Here is an 18,513-nt window from a genome sequence, read left to right as displayed (position 1 = left end):
TTATACCTTCCTTCTCAATTTTTTGGAAGAGTTTGTGAAGGATAGGTACCAATTCGTCTCTGAATGTTTGGTAGAATTCATTTGTAAATACATCAGGTCCTGGGCTTTTATTTTTGGGGAGGTTTTTGATTACCATTTCAATTTCGCTAATTGTAATTGGTCTGTTTAGGTGTTCTATTTCTTCTTTATCTAGCTTTGGGTGATTGTAGAGTTGTAGGAATTTGTCCATCTCTTCTAGATTGTTAAACTTGTTTCCATATAACTGTTCATAGTAGTTATTAATAATTCTTTTGATTTCTGCTGTGTCCGTTGTGATTTCTCCTCTTTCATTTATTATCCTATTTATTTGTGCTTTCTCCCTTTTTGCCCTTGTGAGCCTGGCAAGGGGTTTATCTATTTTATTTATTTTTTCAAAGAACCAGCTCTTGGTTTCATTGATCTTTTGGATTGTTTTTTTAGTTTCGATTTCATTTATTTCTGCTTTGGTTTTTATTATTTCTTTTCTTCTACTGGTTTTGGGGCTTTTTTGTTGTTCTTTTTCTAGATCTTTGAGTTTCGAGATTAGGTTGTTTCTTTGAGTTCTTTCTTGTTTCTTGATGTGAGCATCTATTGCTATATATTTTCCTCTTATTACTGCTTTTGCTGCATCCCATACATTTAGGAAATTGGTGTCCTCCTTGTCATTCAATTCAAAGAATTTTTTAATTTCTTCTTTTATCTCCTTGTTAGTCCAGTGGACTTCCAGTAGTGTGGGTTTCAATCTCCACGAGGTAGGAGAATACCTTGCCTTCTCTTTATGGTTTATTTCTAGTTTGATGCCTTCATGGTCAGAAAAGATGGTTGGTATGATTTCAATCTTGGTGTATCTGTTGATGTTTGTCTTGTGCCCCAGTATATGATCGATCCTAGAGAATGATCCATGTGCGCTTGAGAAAAATGTATACTCAGATTTTTTTGGGTTTAGTGTTCTATATATGTCTGTTAAGCCTAAGCACTCTAGATCCTTATTTAGAGCTTTAGTGTCTTTACTTATTTTTTGTCTTGTTGATCTATCCATTGTTGATAGTGGTGTGTTGAAGTCTCCCACTACGTATGTGTTTTCTCTGATGTCTGTTTTCAGAGATGCCAATAGTTGTCTGATATATTTTGGTGCTCCTTCGTTTGGTGAATATATGTTAATGAGTGTTATTTCTTCTTGAAGTATTATCCCCTTGATCATAATGTAATGACCACTGGGGTCTCTTTTTATCTTTTTAAGTTTGAAATCTGTTTTATCTGATATGAGTATAGCTGTTCCTGCCTTCTTTTTTGGTCCATTTGCTTGTAGAATTGTTTTCCATCCTTTAACTTTGAGTCTATTTTTATCTTTTGCAGCTAAATGTGTTTCCTGGAGACAGCAAAAGGTTGGGTTTTGTTTCTTAATCCAGCCTGCAACTCTGTGTCTTTTTATTGGAGAGTTTAGTCCATTTACATTTAGAGTTAGTATTGATATGTTAGCATCTGTATTTGCCATTGTGTTTGTCTTTCCTTTGATTTTATTTATTTATTCTTTTAATAACTTTCTTTGGCCTTCTTTTGTTGTTATTCGTCCCTCTGAGGTTCTGGCTTTAGGACTCCTTGTAGTATTTTTTGGAGTGGGGGTTTAGTCGCAATGAAATTCCGGAGTTTCTGTTTGTCTGGGAAGGTCCATATTCTTTCTTCAAAGAGGAAGGAGAGCTTTGCGGGATAGAGTATTCTTGGTTGGCATCTGTTTTCTTGGAGTCTGTTCACTATGTCCCTCCACTCTCTCCTTGCCTGTAGTGTTTCTTCAGAGAAGTCTGATGTCAGTCTGATTGGTTTCCCTTTGAATGTTATCTGTTTCTTCCCTCTTGTTAGTTTCATTATTTTTTCTTTGTCTTGGATTCTTGGGAGCTTTACTATTATGTGTCTTGCTGTATTTTTCCTTTCGTCATGGAAGTTTGGTGTTCTTCTTGCTTCTTGTATATCAATTTTCAGATCCTTCTTAGCGTTTGGGAAGTTCTCTTCAATTATATCCATGAATATTTTCTCTGTTCCTACATCACTCTCCTCTCCTTCTGGGATTCCTATAACTCTTATATTTCCTTTCCTCATCGAGTCAGATAGTTCCCGAAGTCTTTCTTCGGTCTTTTTCCTTCGTACTTCTCCTTCCTTTTCTGTTTTAGTTCTTTTTATTTCTGTGTCTTCAAGAGTACTTATTCGTTCTTCCATTTCATCTATTCTGCTTTCACTGCTTTTCCCAGAGTTCTTTAGCGTCTCCATTAATTCTTTGATCTCCTGCATTTCTTTTACTTCCCTCTTTAGGGACTCAATTTCATTCTTCTGGTCATTAATTATTTTCCCCTTATCATTGTTTTCCTTTATGACTTCTGTCAGTTTTTTAATCATAGCAATTTTAAATTCTCTATCTGGAAGGCTCAGAAGTTCTTCCAAGTTACTGTCGTTGCAATCTGGTAGATGGTTTTCTTTTTGTGGTGTGCTATTTTGCTGAGGAGTTGCTGGGTTGCATGTTGTTTTTCTACTCCCTACTGCCTGTTTTCTAATTTGCCGTATTCCTTGTGACACTGTGTTGCTGGTACTGGCCGGCATCTTGGGCGACCTTCCCAGCTCACCACTGGCTCCTCTGGGGAACTTCTGCTGGGTTCACAAGTCTCCAGCAAAGACAGGTCCCTGCTCTGTCTCCTCGGTGAGCCTTCTGCTGGGTTCACACAGTCTCCAGCAAGAAGGGTCCCTGCTGCAAAATGCCAGAGCCGGGGACGCGCTCCCCTGCACGCCCAGTCTGCCCCAGCGGTGGGTGCTGCTCCCCTCTGGGCTGGAACTGCAGGCTAGAAGGTGCCCGGTGTGGGCAAGCCTCCCAGCTTAACCTCTGTCTCCTCGGTGAGCCTTCTGCTGGGTTCACACAGTCTCCAGCAAGAAGGGTCCCTGCTGCAAAATGCCGGTGCCGGCGACGCGCTCCCCTGCACGCCCGGTCTGCCCCAGCGGTGGGTGCTGCTCCCCTCTGGGCTGGAACTGCAGGCTAGAAGGCGCCCAGCATGGGCAAGCCTCCCAGCTTACCTCTGTCTCCTTGGTGAGCCTTCTGCTGGTTCACACAGTCTCCAGCAAGAAAGGTCCCTGCTGCAAAATGGCGATGCAGGAACGAGCTCCCCTGCACGCCCGGTCTCCCACCATGTTGTTTTAATGACTACAGTTTGGTGATATATTTTAAAATCAGGCAAGGTGATGCCTCTAGATATATTCTTTTTTCTCAAGATTGTTCTTGGCTATTAAAGGTCCACTGTGACTCCATATGAATTTTAGGATTGTTTTGTCTCTGACTGAAAAAAATCCAATGAGACTTCATTCTTCATTAGGAATTGCATTAAATCTATATATCACTTTGATTAATATGAACATTTTGCAGTATCATGTCTTCTGATTCATGAACAGGGATATTGTTCCATTTATTTGTGTCTTCTTTATTTGCCTTCCCATGTTCATTGCAAACCAAGATGTGGAAACAAGAGTAACCTCTTTGATAAATGAAGGGTAAAGAAAATGTAGGCCAGACATACCATGAAATATCATTCATCCATTAAAGAAAAGGTACTCCTGTCATATGTAACAACGTGAATAAACATGGAGAACATTATGCTAAGTTATATGAATCAGTCACAGAGACAAACACTACATGATTCCCTTCATTGAAGTATCTAAAATTGATGGAAGCAGAGAGTAGATGGCAGTGGTCAGGGGCTGGTGGAAGGAGAACTGGAGAGTCACTATTGAACAGGTATAAGCTTCAGTTATGCAAGATGAAGCCATTCTCCACACCTGCTGCACAATGTACATATAGTCAGCAATACTATGTTGTACACACAAAAATTCAAGAGTAGATTTCATGCGAAGTGTTCTGATCACAAGAAAAATGAGAGAGCAAGTATCTAAATAGAGACTTATGCCCAAAAGAAAGAAAATGACCAATGAACTCAGGTAGAAGGAGGTCAGTCTCATCAGTCATCAAGGAAATAAAAATCAAAAGCACAATGAAATACCACTTCACACACACTGAGAAATCTATAATCAAAAAGAAATTAACAAGTACTGGCAAAGATTTGGAGAAACTGAACCTTCCTGCATTATTGGTAGGAATGTAAAACAGGACAGCCACTTTGTACAAGAGTCTGGCTCTTTCAATTCTTCAAAGGATTGAACATAGACTAACAATATAGCTCAGCAATTCCAGAAGTATAAATGTATACACAAAAGGAATGAAAACATACACCCATGTAAAAACGTGTACATGAATGTCCATAGCAACATTATTCATAATAGCCAAAAAAGTAGAAAATCCAAATGCTCATCAACTGATGAATAAATAAAATGTAGTAAATTTATAAAATGGGATATTATTCAGCAGTAAAAAGGAATGAAATGCAGATAATACTATGACATGGACAACCCTTGAAAGCATTATGCTAAGTGGAAGAAATCTTTTCAAAAAGACTCTGTTTTGTGTTTCCATTTATATGAAATGGTCACAGTAAGCACATCAACATGGATAGAAAGTAGATCAGGGGTTGCCTAGGACTGAGGGATTACAGGGAAATGAGGGAGGTGATTACTAAAGAATAGGAGGTTTCTTTTTGGAGTGATGAAAATGTCCTAAAATTGATTGTGGGGATGACTGTACCATTCTGTGAGTATATTAAAAACCACTGAATTGTACACATTGAAATGGTTAACTTTATGATATGTGGGTTACATCTCAATAAAGCTGTCTCTTAAAAATTTAATGGATGAAGTACTTGTTAAAAATATGGATTTGTGGGCCCCTCAAAAATACTTACTCTGTGTTGTGCTCCAGAAATCTGCATTTTCAACTCTCCATGAGATCCCAACAGACTTTGATAGTCACAACCCTGGGGAGTGGGGGACTTTGCTATTTTCATTTTTGTGACTGCAGTGAGACCCTGGGGGCTGATTTTTTTTTAAGTTTTATTTTACATCAGTAGCTTCAGATTCCATTTAAGGAGTCTGTTTATGAAACTTGCCTTCAGCCGGGCAGAAGTTATTAAGGTGCTAACAGAGGGTTTTTATGATTTTAATTAGAAAAAGGCAGTGGAGCCCATGTAAAACTTTCATTTGACTTGGCAGTAAAGACCCATATTCCCTAAAGGGGAGGCCAAGAGACATGGGAAGGGCCTTCTAGAAGGGTAAGGAACCATAATTTACTGAGTGTCTACTGCATGCCAACAGCTCCAACATACATCATCACATTCCTACCCTGTGAGGTAGATATGATCATCCTGTCTGGTTCAAATAAGTCAGGGTCTAACTCAAAGCACAGAGTTAATGACTGTTCCAGTTATAAACATAAAAACCTACCTGAGATTTACTGGCATGAAATAGTTATTTTATTATCTGTGTGTCAGAAATCAGAGCAAAGGAAGGTGACTTGTCTCTTAATGTCTGGGGCTTCAGCTGGAAAAACTCAGAGGCTGGGGGTGACTCAATGGCTGGTAGCTGGTGTCACCTGGAGGCATCTTGCTCACATCTGGTGATTAAAACTGGTTGTCAGTGGGGACCTCAACAGGCCAGAACTCCCAAGTGTGGTCTCCCTACATGTGCTGAGCTTCCTTACAACATGGCAGCCTCTGTATTCTGTTCTGATGGCTCAGGGCACCAAATGTGAGTGTCCCACGAGAACCCAGGAGGAAGCCGCATCACCCTCTATGACATAGCCTTGGAAGCCACATTGTTTATCCAGCCACTAAGATAAACCCAGATTCAAGAAAAGGGGACATCGACCCATTTCTTTTTTTTTTTTTTTTTTTTTTTTAATTTTCTAGAGGCATGTCTTATTTATTTATTTATTTATTGTTTGTTTGTTTGTTTGATACATGCACTGGGTACAGTCAGAAGCGTGGGAGGGTGAGAGAATTCACCAGAGCCAGAGCGGGGAGCAGAGCAGGCAGAAGGACCGAAGTACACTGCTGAGGGGAGCAGCGGGCGGCAGGAGAGGTCTGCGCGCCATGTGGGACCCTCCTCTGGTGGCCGGGGAGCAGCCGGGGATCGAACCGGCTGCGGAGGCTGCAGGCAGCTTCGCAACCCAGCGCTCAACCGCTGCGCCACCGGGGAGGCCCTCGACCCATTTCTTAATAGGAAGATATTAGAGAATTTGCAGGCGTGTTCTGAAATGCACACGATGAACCTACCTCTGGGCTCTTCTCCAGGGAAAATTGACTTTTCCACATGGAAAGTATCATGTCTTAGTTTTATTATGAGCTGTACTGGCCACGGATTCATCCTGGGTCATTTCTTGCCTACTTTGGGGCCTGGAATAAAGACCCTTCTGGTCCTGCCCAGCCTCTGAGCTGCTTTTAGAGAGAGGAGCTAGGAATCAGTCAGAACTCTCAGCCCCAATCTATGAAGCCCAATGAGCAGATAAGAGGGCCCATCTCCTCTTGTTTTCCTTCCCTGTGCTGAGCCATCCTCACCTCCTTCTCCAGGGCAGAGCCCAGACTATTGAGTGTCTGCATTAGGAGATAAGACTAGGAAGGTGATGTTGGGTATCAGGAGAAGTACTAGGTACAGAGACAACAGCTAAAATATGGATCCTCCCTCCCTCAATACTAAAAGGTAAAGGTCCTGCATCTTTGGACGACCCACTCTAGCCCAGAAAGTGACCAACAAATTTCCCAGGAGAGTTCATCAAGTAAACTGCTTAGTTGTCGCCCCAAATATCAGGGCCTTGGCCTTGTCCAGTTGCAAAGGGTATGGTCATTCCCTGGGCAAGGCTCACATTCACTGAACTGACAAGAGGCTGATACACCATGAGAAGGGCAGTGGATAAAGCAGTCACTATCCCTCCTAGATAGTCTACACAGGAAGCCATTTCATCACCAGAGGGCTCTCACATGACCATGGACTTGAGGCCACTGGAACTGGCCATGTGATTGGAATGTGTGGCAAGCTGGATGGAGAGGACTTGATGGTCTATCCCCACAAGAGGTGCTCATCATCCCAGATCCAGCAAGCTCTTGGACAGCCCAGGCAGCAACCCCCCAGAGGTGGCCCATGTCCTCAACAACATGGCCTCCAGGGTCCTTATTTGCTAGGATGAGAGCTAACTTAGCTCTCCTATAATACCCAGTTGATGGCAGTTTTCTTTAGACATGACAGTGTTGCCCGTCAGGCTGTACCCAAGATATTCTCCCACTTCTGCTGTGAATGGAATGACATGGCATCTAAGACAATCACACACGGACAATTATAGATCTGCCTTGACCCCAGCAAGTTACTTTTCCGCACCAAGCCTCCATTTCTCCATTGGAAAAACTTGTCAGGGCTGATGCAAGAATTAGCTCGCATGGTACAGAGCAGTACCTGGCTCACAGGACTCACTCAGTAAATAGCAGCTGGCTGTTACATGAGCCAAGTGTCAGATACCCCAGCTGGGGGAAACCGGCCCTCGCTGCCACACAGCCCCAGAGGACATGAATCCTTTAGGCATGTTTTTGGGGGCTGCAGGCAGACCCAACAATCCAGACACGACTCCTCCACCTCTCCGTGTCCCCCCACACACCCACACACTTTCATGTGACAGCCTTTTTGATGTGTACCTGTAACCAGCAATGTTCTTCCTCAGTCTAACAAAACAAATTGATCAAGAGTCAATACGGGTCCTAATTACAGGCTCTGCACTGGAAGATTGATGGTGAGAGATGAAGAGGGAAGAACAGGCCCTTGATGGGCGCCTGTAATGAGGTGTCACTGGTCCCTACTGTTAGTCGTTTATAAACATGGTCTCACGTCTGCGGCTGTCAGCATCCCCACCAGAGCTTAATGAGCTGCTCCTTCCTGCCCTGGGGTTAATGTCAGAAGCTGATCATGTTTTCTGCCATGAGAGGCATTGCCTGGTGGTTGGGGAGTTTCATCTACAAATGTCCCCATTCACTCAGGAAATGCATTTTCCCAAAGCTCTCGGCAGGGCTCTGCAGCGATTTTCCCATCTGCTCTGCTTGACTCCCAGGAAGTGCCATAGCTGAATCCCCCCCACCCCCCTACTGCCTCTCCTCTTGGTCTGAGTGGCTACAGCAGAAAAGGCTCAGCCAGGCCTGGAGTAAAGTGATGAAGAAGGGAGACTTCTCAGGTCTGAATCCTGACTCTACTATCCACAAGCTTTGTGACCTCTCTCAGTCTCAGGCTCCACATCTATAAAGTGGGAGCAATAACAGATAAAAGACCTTTCCACTGGGTGCAGCATCGGGTGCTGGGTCTCACCCCTCTGGCTCTAGCCAGCTAAAGCTGATAAGGGATCTGGCATGAACAGGACAGGAGACCCTCCCTGGACAACTGAAAACTCCTTCTTGACTAACATACGGTGAGACTTATTTTAACCAACCATGTATGAACCAATGGACTCATTCTGTCCAAACCAGGACGCAAATAGCAATTCTTAGTTAGCATAATCACAATAAGCTTTCCTTTCTGAGCATATAAAATTCCCTGACATTTTCCCTTCAGGAAGCCACTTGGTCAATTTCCTCCCCAGGAGGCCTTCCCTTAACCAGTAAATAAGTCAACTCGGACTCACTCTTCAATCACTGGGGTGGCCTTTGTCTTTCCTTTAACACGCCTTCTTCATTAACAGTGTTCTCTCTTTTGGGCCTCCCTGGTGGCACAAGGGGTTAAGCACCGCACTATGAAGCAATCTGCAACCTCTGCAGAATGAATTTGATCCCCAGCCAGCCAGGGAGCAACCCACATGGCGAAGCAGACCTTTCCTGATTCGCCCACTGCTCCCCTCAGCAGTGTATCTCAGTCAGTCTGCCTGTTCTGTTCCCTGCTCGGTCTCTGGTGAATCCTAACACCCCCCACCTCTGGCCTATACCCCAGCTCTTATATGCATAAATAAATCAATATTTTTTAAAAAGTGCTCACTCTCTCTGGCAGTGGAATAACCCCAGACCAAGATGTCAGTGTCCTCGGAATCTGTGAATATGTCAGGTTACCTGGCAAAGGAGAGTTAAGGGTGCTAATCTTGCTAATCTGCTGACCTTAAGATAAGTAGTTTATGATACAGATGGACTTGATGTAATCATAAGCACCTTTAAAGGGGGCAGAGGGAGGCAGGAGAGAAGCAGAGAGAGATGGCCATAAGAGAAGGGCTCAGTTGCTACAGCTGACCTTGAAGAGGGCAGAGGCTATGAGCCAAGACATGCAGGTGGCCTCTAGAGGCAGGAAAAGGCAAGGACATGGACTCTCCCCTAGAGCTTCCAGAAGGAAGAGAGCCCTGCCAATACCTTGATGTTAGCCCAGTGAGCAGTGTTAGACTTTTGACCTCCAGAACTGCAGGATAATAAATTTATGTTGTTTTAATCCACCAAGTTTGTAGGCCTTTCTCCCAGCAACCATAGCAGATGAACACAGCACAACGAGGACCTCCCTTGTTGGGTTTTTGTGAGGACTGGTGAGTTGTTACAGAAAAAGTGCTTATTATATCATCAACTTCTTCCCTATAGAGCTTCTCGTCTCCTCTCTCTCTTTGAACATTCCCACCACTAGGCTCTGGCTGACCAAGTTGGAGGACAGAGAGATGACCTTTCCTGAGCACATCTTATGACCAGCCATTGCGACCAGGTCCCCTGCCCAGCGTTTGGCATATGCCCCATCAATTGGTGAGCAAATGGGACCATCTCTGAAAAACAAGACCAAGTCAGATCCCAGTTATAAATTCTTAGCCATCGAGGGCATGTCAACAAGGATCTCCAGTTAGCATCATCCAGCCTTTCTCCAAATGCAAGTTTGAGCCACGTCTATAGAGTTCTAGTTGGTGGTTTGATATCATAATCTGCCAGGGTGAGCTGAGCCGCCCTCGGAGCCCAAACTGAATAGCCTCTGCCTCATCTGGGCTCCTGGCTTGTGGTTTGCCCTCCCTCGTGGAACCAGCTAGTCTGTGTTGTCCTTATTCATCTGCATCCTCTAGAGGTCAAAAGTCTAACCCGGTCCATCATCAAGGACCAGGGCAATGCGCAGCTCTAGCATGTGGGTATCAGCAAGTCTTTATTGCTTGAAGATTGGGGAGGTTACAATCATTTTTATTTATTCCTTTAAACTTTAGGGGTGGGCCTCCCTGGTGGCACAGGCAGTTGAGCGGAGTGCTGTGAAGTTGTCCACAGCCTCTGCAGTGCCGGTTCAATCCCCGTCAGCCTCGGAGCAACCCACATGGTGCAGCAGACCTCTCCTGTCTCACCCGCTGCTCCCCTCAGCAGTGTATTTCAGTCAGTCTGCCTGCTCTGTTCCCCGCTCTGTCTCTGGTAAATCCTCTCACCCTCTTGGGTATCTGGCCTATACCCCAGCTCTTGTATAAATAAAATAAATCATTTAAAAAAATAAAATAAATTTTAGGGGCTCTATAGCAATGCATAGATGAACAGGTGGGGCCGTATCCATTGCCAGGGTCAGAATAAAAGTGAGACAGGTAGAAAATATAAGGAGGCACTGACTCTCAGGGGCTGACTCTGCACTTGCACGAACCTGAAAGTAAGAGCCTCCTTAAATTTCACACCTCACATCCCTGGCTTGTTACACCCTTTTCGAGCCCTGTCCACTACAGTCAGATAATGTTTCAGCAGCAATTGTTACTGGAGCTTGAAGCAAATCTCATTAAACTTCTTATTGATAAAAAAGTCAATTGTCCAGCATCACTGAAAAATGATGAATTCTGCTTGTGTATCAGCAAGAATAACACTAGGTTATGTTGTCATAACAAACTAATCCTGAAATCTCAGTGGCTTAACACAGCAGATATTTATTTCTCACTCACACTCCCTGTCCACAGCGGCTCAGCACACGGGCACTCCAGGACCCAGTATAATGGAGACCCCACATGTGGTAGCCACCCCCCCTGGAGTGCATGGCCCCCTCAGCCAACACAGAAAAGAAAGAAGGCAGAGAATTCACCCCTGTTCTTCTATGCAAATCATACAAAGACAATGTGACTTGTTTCTACTTATAGCCCATTAGATAGAAATGACTGCATGACTCACACTTACATAGGTTGACGAGGCTGCAGCCTTGTTTATCCACCTGCCTACCCCACAACCACCTAGGATGTAGGTGTGTTTCAGTCCACATTTGTGCGAGTCCAGTGAGCTCAGAAAGAGTGAGTTGCTCAAGTTACACAGCCCGCAATGGCAGGGCCCTGGTTTGAATTTAGGCAGGGTGCCTTCAAAGTCTATGTCATAACCCACCACCCTCAAAATACATGGGGAATGCTTTATTCAATGAAATTTAAAGTGCTAAAGAATGTGGTGTCTCACTGGGCTCCTGAATGTCTAGACAAGAAGCATCAAAACAGAAGAAAGTGAAATGCAGCCCAAGAACTAAAGCCTTTCTGGGAGGTGGAGAAAATTGTGACTTAAAGACACTCGCACTGAACATTCAACTGTCCCCTACTGGGCTGAGCCAACACTGGGTCCAGCATCGGGGGCTGTTTCACCGTAATGGTTGATGTTCAGGCGCTTCTATGTGGCAGATCAAAACAAACAGATAAATCCCTAAGAACTGCTGTGAGCCTGATCAAGCATCCTCGATACCTAGGAAGTTGCAGAACTGGGTTGGAGAAGACAAAAGCAGAAGCATTGCGGGCCGTACTGTGTTGAGCTCCCTCACTACCAGGAAAGCAGATTGCCTTGGTTAAAGGAAAAGAGGCACAGATTAAGAGATCACCAGGAGATGCCAAAAAATATGAAGGCTGAGCAGGAGAAACTAAGAGGCCTAAGTGAGCACCACCAGGAACAAAGGCACCAGCCCCAGGGTCTGACCCAATTGTCAGAGCTCCAGGCACTGGAAACCCCTTCTCCCAGGTATCTGAGAACTCCTCCCCCAGGGTAGCCCAGGCCCAAAAGTCAGCGTCATTTAGCCCTGGCTGCACCCACACCACGGCAAGTCCCAGTGGAGGCGCAGGAAGAGTTGTGTCCCTACAGTTCTTGGGCAAGGCGGAGAACGAGGAGGAAGAGACGACAGTGGTGACACTAGGAGCAGGGGTGTGGGGTGGGAGGGGGTGTGGGGTGGGTGGGGTGCTAAGGGTCAGCCCCTGCAGCCCGAGGGCGCTGTCCTGATTCCTGCATCTGCATTTTGTCTTTGCTGATATTTAGGTCAGATCATGATGATCACAATTTAAGCCATTTTCCTCCCAACACAATAAATACACATATCACTAAGAAACTGAGTTCTCTATTTTGCACTCAGTTCTTAAAATAATTTGGTGACTTCTCAAGGTGAACTGGAAAGCATCCCTGGTGGTACCTCTCTCTGGACAGGGCAGAAAAGAAGTAAATGTTCCTGGGAGCACCTTTAGAGAGGCCTGGCATCTCACAGACCCAGCCTCTCCACCCCAGTCATCAGCAAGGAAGGTGGGGTCTTTGTGCAACTTAAAGCAAATCCACCCAGCCATCTACACCAGCCGTCTACACCCAGCTGTCTACACTCCTCACCCTGAGACTGGGTCAAAGATGTGGGGTCTCCCAAGGCTGCAGGTGGCGGCTGCCTGCTAGCACAGCCCATCCCTCCAGTCCATGCCATGACTAGGTCTGAAGGCTGCTCTTGTGGAATCTCCCTCTTCAGGAATGAAGCACTTTGAACTTGATGGAAGCAGCAAAGAATCTCCCCAGACTGTGCTGGGGACAAAGGAACCCACTAGGAAGTCCCTGCAGTCAAACAACTCCCCAGTGGTCCTCCTGCCCCCTAGAGCAAGGCAGGACTTATGTCTGGGTGAGGGAATGAGGATGTGGGGGGATCAAGGACACCTTTGCTGTTTGCAAGAAATGGCTAGAGGCAGTCTAGATTGCTCCCCTGGGCTCAGAGGTGCTCATGTTTTGTCTACATTTGCTCACCATCCTGCTCCCAATAGGCTCACTGGCCTATCTCTGTGCATTTACCCCCCACAGATGTCCACCCACCCTATTCCACTTGGCCCATCCTCCCAGGACCCTCTGAAGCCCATGATCTCCACTGCTCCCTCCCCCACACCCACCAAGTTGGTTCGCTTTTACTTTTCTACATCACGCCTGGCACTTCTGTTGAGATTATTAACACTCTTGGGCTCATTTCCTTACACAGGCTTGTAGGAGGGGCCTGTAGCCAGTTCAGGTGCCCCCATAAACGAGACAGGTGACCTGGGAAAGCCCCTTTCCCTCTCTGAGCCTGTCTATTTATAAAATGGAAACTGTAAGATCTACCTTCCAAATTGCTGGGGGCCATGAGAGCAGATCATATTTATGATCCACCTGTCACTACCTGCCATACAAAGGTCGCTAAATGAATGTCGGTGAAGTACTTGTAGGGTTTAAGAGAACGGACTCTGGAGTTAGGCAATCTGCATTCAGCCCCTGCTTCAGTAACTTTCCAGTTGTGACCTTGGACAAGCTACTCATCCTTTCTGTGCCTGTGTTTCCTGCTTTAAAATGAGAATAAGAATAGAATCTACCTTATAAGGTGCGGTGCGGTGGTGATGCAGTTCCTTAACACACACTGTATCAAGTGCTTAGAACATTCTCTGGAGGAATACGGATTATAGCCCCACTCCCCTTCTGGAAGGCAGAGCCACGCCTCCCTCACCTTAGCAATCCACCTCACTGAGACCCACCACCAACGCCCACCCCCTCCAAGCCACACCCTCCAGACAGCAGGGAAAACAGCTCAGAACACAGGCAGGTAACATCCGTGTCTTCTGTGCCCTCAGCCATGTATCTTCACACCCCAAGCTGGCAAGTCTGAACACTCAGCCATCTCTCAGCTCTGTGTTTCATGGGACAGAAGAGCAGAGAAGCCAGGGGCTACCTGGACTCCCTAGTGCCTGATTTTCCTCTCAGCCTGTCTTTCTTAGCAGGAAAGGGCATCCTGTATCATTTTCTGCCCTCCTGCCCTGCCCCCATTCCTAGGGTACTGTGGATGCTGTTCACAAACTAGGGGTGAAGTTTCATGCCCAACTAGAGGTGTTAGCAGGTCATGGTCAGTACAAGAGAAACAGGGGTCCTTCAGGAGAGGCCCCTCATTTTGGTGGATGTGCAGGTGGCACAGAGCCAGTAGGATGCCAGCCTCTGTCATTCAGGTGTGCCCCTCCCCACATTGTTGGTTGTGACTCTGAGCCCAGCATTCTGGCTAGGCAGAGTGGCAGGAGCTGGGCACCACCACAGGACTCTGCAACAATCACGGGAGGGGCAGAGGGCAGCAGATTCACCCCGTGATTTCCTTAACCCTCACAATCACATGCCAGGGCAGCATCTTGCTCTCTCCAGGGATCAGGGGAGGGGTTGATGGGCCCTGATTGGCACAGTTCACTTGGGGGTTCCAAGGCTCCACTTAGAAATGGAAATGGCTGACCCAGGACTGAGAATCAGTGTGCAGGTCCAGGGTGTCGGTGTGGCCGTGGGGGAGCCATGTCCTCCAGCCACTCTGCTTTCCCACTGGAACAGCGAAGACCTGTCAAGTATTTCCAAGGGAAGGTCCTTCCAGCTCTGGCATGTTGCCACAAAAGGGTGATACCATATATGTTTGGTAACCCACAGCCACCCCCAAATGAGTCATTCAAACTGGAAATGTTGGGGTTCCAATTATTTTTTATTATTCTTTAGTGCATCTTCTACTGGGTGCACTTTTTAAAAAGCTCTTTCAGCTGATTTGCAAGGTGCTGGCAAGTGTATTTGGAGATGTAATTTGCTCTCTGTCCTCCCACACACACTGCAGAACCCCCCATGTCAACTTGACTTGGACCTGACACCTGGAATTTCTACTCTTCCACTTTTTTGCCTTTTCATTGTCACCCGGTCTGTGGTTATCCGAGGCCTGAACTTCCCAACACTGCACTTTTAAGTGGTCTCCAGGATCCCTGCTGTTATTGACTTTTTAACTGGATCATCATCTTATTTGCCCAGCACAGTTGAAGATGTGATGGAGCAGAACGAGCACTAGGAGGGAAGCAGACAAGCCAGGAACAATCCGGGGTCTGCCACTCACTAAATTGGACAAGTTAGGTCATTTCTCTGAGCCTCAGTTTCCCCATCTATAAAATGGAGTCGATAATAGTAACCCTACGGTTATGAAAACTACTGAAATCACACATGTGCCTGGCACATAACAAATTCAAAATAAACCTCAGCTGCGGGTTTTATTAAAGAGCTTGCTTCCCCATGAGGACAGGAGCAGAGGCTCTTGGGAGGCTGCTTCACAAGTCATTTCTAGACACAACTTCTTGCACACCAGTGGCTGCAGGATAGTGCCAGGGAGTCAGTAGCCCAGAAACAACCCTCAATCACTGGGCAGTGAGAGCTGAATGAATTTCCTAGCTCCATCTCCCCAGTAGAACATTCCAGAAGTATGCTTCACACCCCTTCTCACAAGGTTCCACTGGGACTGAGCCCAATTTACCACATCCTAACCTGCTCCCCTTTTATTCTCCTCTTACTCATAGTTGTCCTATCACCCCCTTCCAAATAATTACTTGCACCCAAACCTCCCCCAAGGTCTACACTGGGAGAACACAAATTAAGACAGGAGGCATATGAGTGCAATCTGATGTGTTCAGGGCTATGAAGGAGACTGGAATTTTCAGCAACCTTCCAGTGTAAGGGCTGCATGAAAGCAATGGTTCTATGCTCACTTCAGCAGCACATATACTAAAACTGGAATGATACAGAGAAGATGAGCATGGCCCCTGCACGGGGAAGACAGACAATATGTGAAGCATTCCATTTAAAAAAAAAAAAAAACAGTTCTTAGAGATTCCCTTGGGAAATGGCTACAGTCATTCCCCAAGCACCATCAGATTTTACTGAGTGCCCACTCAGTGCCAGACATGCTGCCAGGCGCTAGCAAGACTAACGGCCCCCAGCCCCCTCCCCCCAGCTCACCACCTGGGAAAGTGGCAAACATAATTTAATGTGCTCAGTGCCACAGCAGGACCCTGCTCAGGGACAGCGGTATGGGACGTGTCAGAGACAGGACTGCCAGGCAGAAGCCTGGGAGTTGGACTAGCTCTGGTGGAGCAGTGGGGAGGAGGGGTCTGGCTAAGGGTCTCTGTTTCTCAACTATTAGAGCCCTGACCAGGGTGGCAGATGCTGACACTGCTCCCCCATGCTCAGGAATGGCCAGGAGCTCTGGTCTCTGGAGCTGGTGTGGAGCTATATTTTGGAAACAGTCTAGAATTTAGGGTGTCAAGGGGCTGAATTTCAGCCCTGGCTCAGCCTCTTGCTGCCTTAGTCACCTCGTGTTTCTGGACCTCAGTTCCTTCATACATAACTGAGAGTTAACAATATCTACCTCTCCGGCTGTTGTTGAAATTAGATGAAATAAATCCTGTCAACACACAGTGACTGGGACCTGGTAATTAGATGGAAGACATGCCTGGGAGAGCAGTGGGCACTGGGGGGAAATGCTGAATGAAAATTCGGATGTAGACTTAGCTGATTTCTTATGTCCCAGGTCCAAAAAAAAAAAAAAAATCATGGGTTTCTTGAGAGATGCTTTTGACATGGAAGCCTGACATTTGAGTAATGGCAAGGTTGGGGGAACTCCACTTGCCCTTCAAACCCTATTTTGAAACCTAAGATCATTCCCCTTCAGTGAACTCCCACCCTGAGCCAGCTCCAGAGAAACCCCCACCAGAATTCTGACCGGGCTGGGATTCGAGGAAGCAGTGATGGGCTAAGTGGGCATGTGATCATGGATAGAATGGTCAGCATCTACGTTCCGAAGGCACCAGCACCCAGAGTGACCCTCACCACATTCACTCTAATGGTTTTGATACCAGCAGAAGCCAACCAGAGGTAGCCTTATTAAGTCATTTAAACCACTGATGGAATTTTTCAACATAACAAAGATCAGCCAGTATGAAAGAATCTACTCTATCTAAAATATTCCTTCCTATTAATAGCCGTACCACACACCTACTTGGGGAGAAAGCCATCATGCTTTCCCTGGCAGCTCTCCAAAGGATCATTCTAGAAAGGACCCTGCATGAGGACTCATACAATGAAGTCCTGAGCCTCTGACCAGAGACTAGATCTCCAAGATTTAGGAGAGCAAGAGAGGGCATGGGCTTCTGCCAAGGGAGAACATTCACCAAACTCTGGACCTTTATTCCTAATAAAACCTAATGTGTTGGTGCAGGTAAATACACCAGCTCATCAGACCAGGCAGCTTCTGACACAATCCCTGGGGTCTCTGACATGTGTGCTCTGGGATTTACAGCCTGTGAGAACTCTCCCCTTGAGTGTAGTCTAGATCTAGTAATTTTCTTTTAATGAACAGAATGTGACAAATGGTAAAGTGTCATCTCTGAGATGAGGTTACAAAAGACCATGGCTGTCTCTTTCAGCCATGCCCATTGTGGTCCACGTGTGCTTGCTCATATGAAGTCGCTGGTGACCTCCAGCCAACACCAACAAGGAACTGAGGTCCTCAGTGCAACAGCCTTCAAGAAATCCTGTCAACAACCTGAGAGCTGGAAAGCAGATCTTTCTCGTCCTGCAGGTGAGACTGCAAACTAAGTCTTCTCTTTTTTCAATTTTTTTATTTCAATTTTATTTTTATATGCCCCATACAATTACAACCCCCTTATTTTGACCCCAATCCCTCCTTTCCCCGCCCCCACCCCTCATAGAGGGTCTCTGGTTCATAGTTGTTTGTTGATTTTGATATTTTCTTTCTTATAGTTATTCTTTTTCCTGTTCCCTTGTTTAGGTTTTCTAGATTCCTACTGTAAGTGAGACCATCCGGTATTTTTCTTTTTCTTTCTGGCTTATTTCGCTGAGCATGATCCCTTCCAGCTCCATCCATGTTGCTGCAAATTGCATGTGTTTATCTTTTTTGAATTAAGCCAATTTCTTGACTGCAGCCTGAAAGACCCTAAAGCAAGTTAGGTTGTGTCCTGATTCCTACCCCACAGAAACTGCCAGGTAGTAAATGCATGTTGCTTTAAGTCATCAAGTTTTGGAGCAAATAGTTACACAATGGTAGATAACTAGTTCACCTTGAGCATGGAGTATGACAACAAGGAGACCGAGGGAGTCCTTATGGGGCAGACTAACAATACACTGGGACATCAGTAGGACTTAGAGCTAAGATTCATTCGCATAATCACCCTTCATTCAGCAACAGGGTAAAGGAGAGACAAATAAAATGAATTTGAGTGGAAAATAACCTCCTGAAACATCACAAATAACAGTAACCAATATGTGGGCAAGTGTTTCAGGACAGGCCTGCCCCCAAGCCTGTGATTTGTTATTCCACACCTCAGCGTGTAATGTTGGCCCCACTCCAATCCCTGCTTTAAGCATGAGGTTAAGTCATTGACAGAGAGGTTAAGTCATAGATCCAAACTCACACAGAGAATGCTGAAAACCAGGAGTTTAACCCAGGCCACTCTGAGTTCAGAATTATACTCTTAATTGGTTCTTATCTGGTGCATGGTAACCCTCGCTAGGCAGTGTATGGGGTAGGAGCCTTGCATAG

General features: G+C 45.8%; 1 non-coding gene across 1 annotated transcript; it reads left to right on the top strand.

Annotated features, from left to right (window-relative positions):
- Positions 1 to 15,653: 15,653 nt before the first annotated feature.
- LOC119237818 (U6 spliceosomal RNA) lies at positions 15,654 to 15,759 on the top strand. Its single transcript, XR_005123449.1, has one exon. It is a non-coding gene; the product is annotated as a U6 spliceosomal RNA (small nuclear RNA).
- The last annotated feature ends 2,754 nt before the right edge of the window (positions 15,760 to 18,513 follow it).

The sequence above is a fragment of the Talpa occidentalis genome, unplaced genomic scaffold, assembly GCF_014898055.3.
Source record: "Talpa occidentalis isolate TD23 unplaced genomic scaffold, MPIMG_talOcc4v2.1 talOcc4.10, whole genome shotgun sequence".
Taxonomy (NCBI): Eukaryota; Metazoa; Chordata; class Mammalia; order Eulipotyphla; family Talpidae; genus Talpa; species Talpa occidentalis.
Note: the sequence above shows the minus strand (reverse complement) of the source record. Positions and strands in the feature narration are given on the sequence as shown.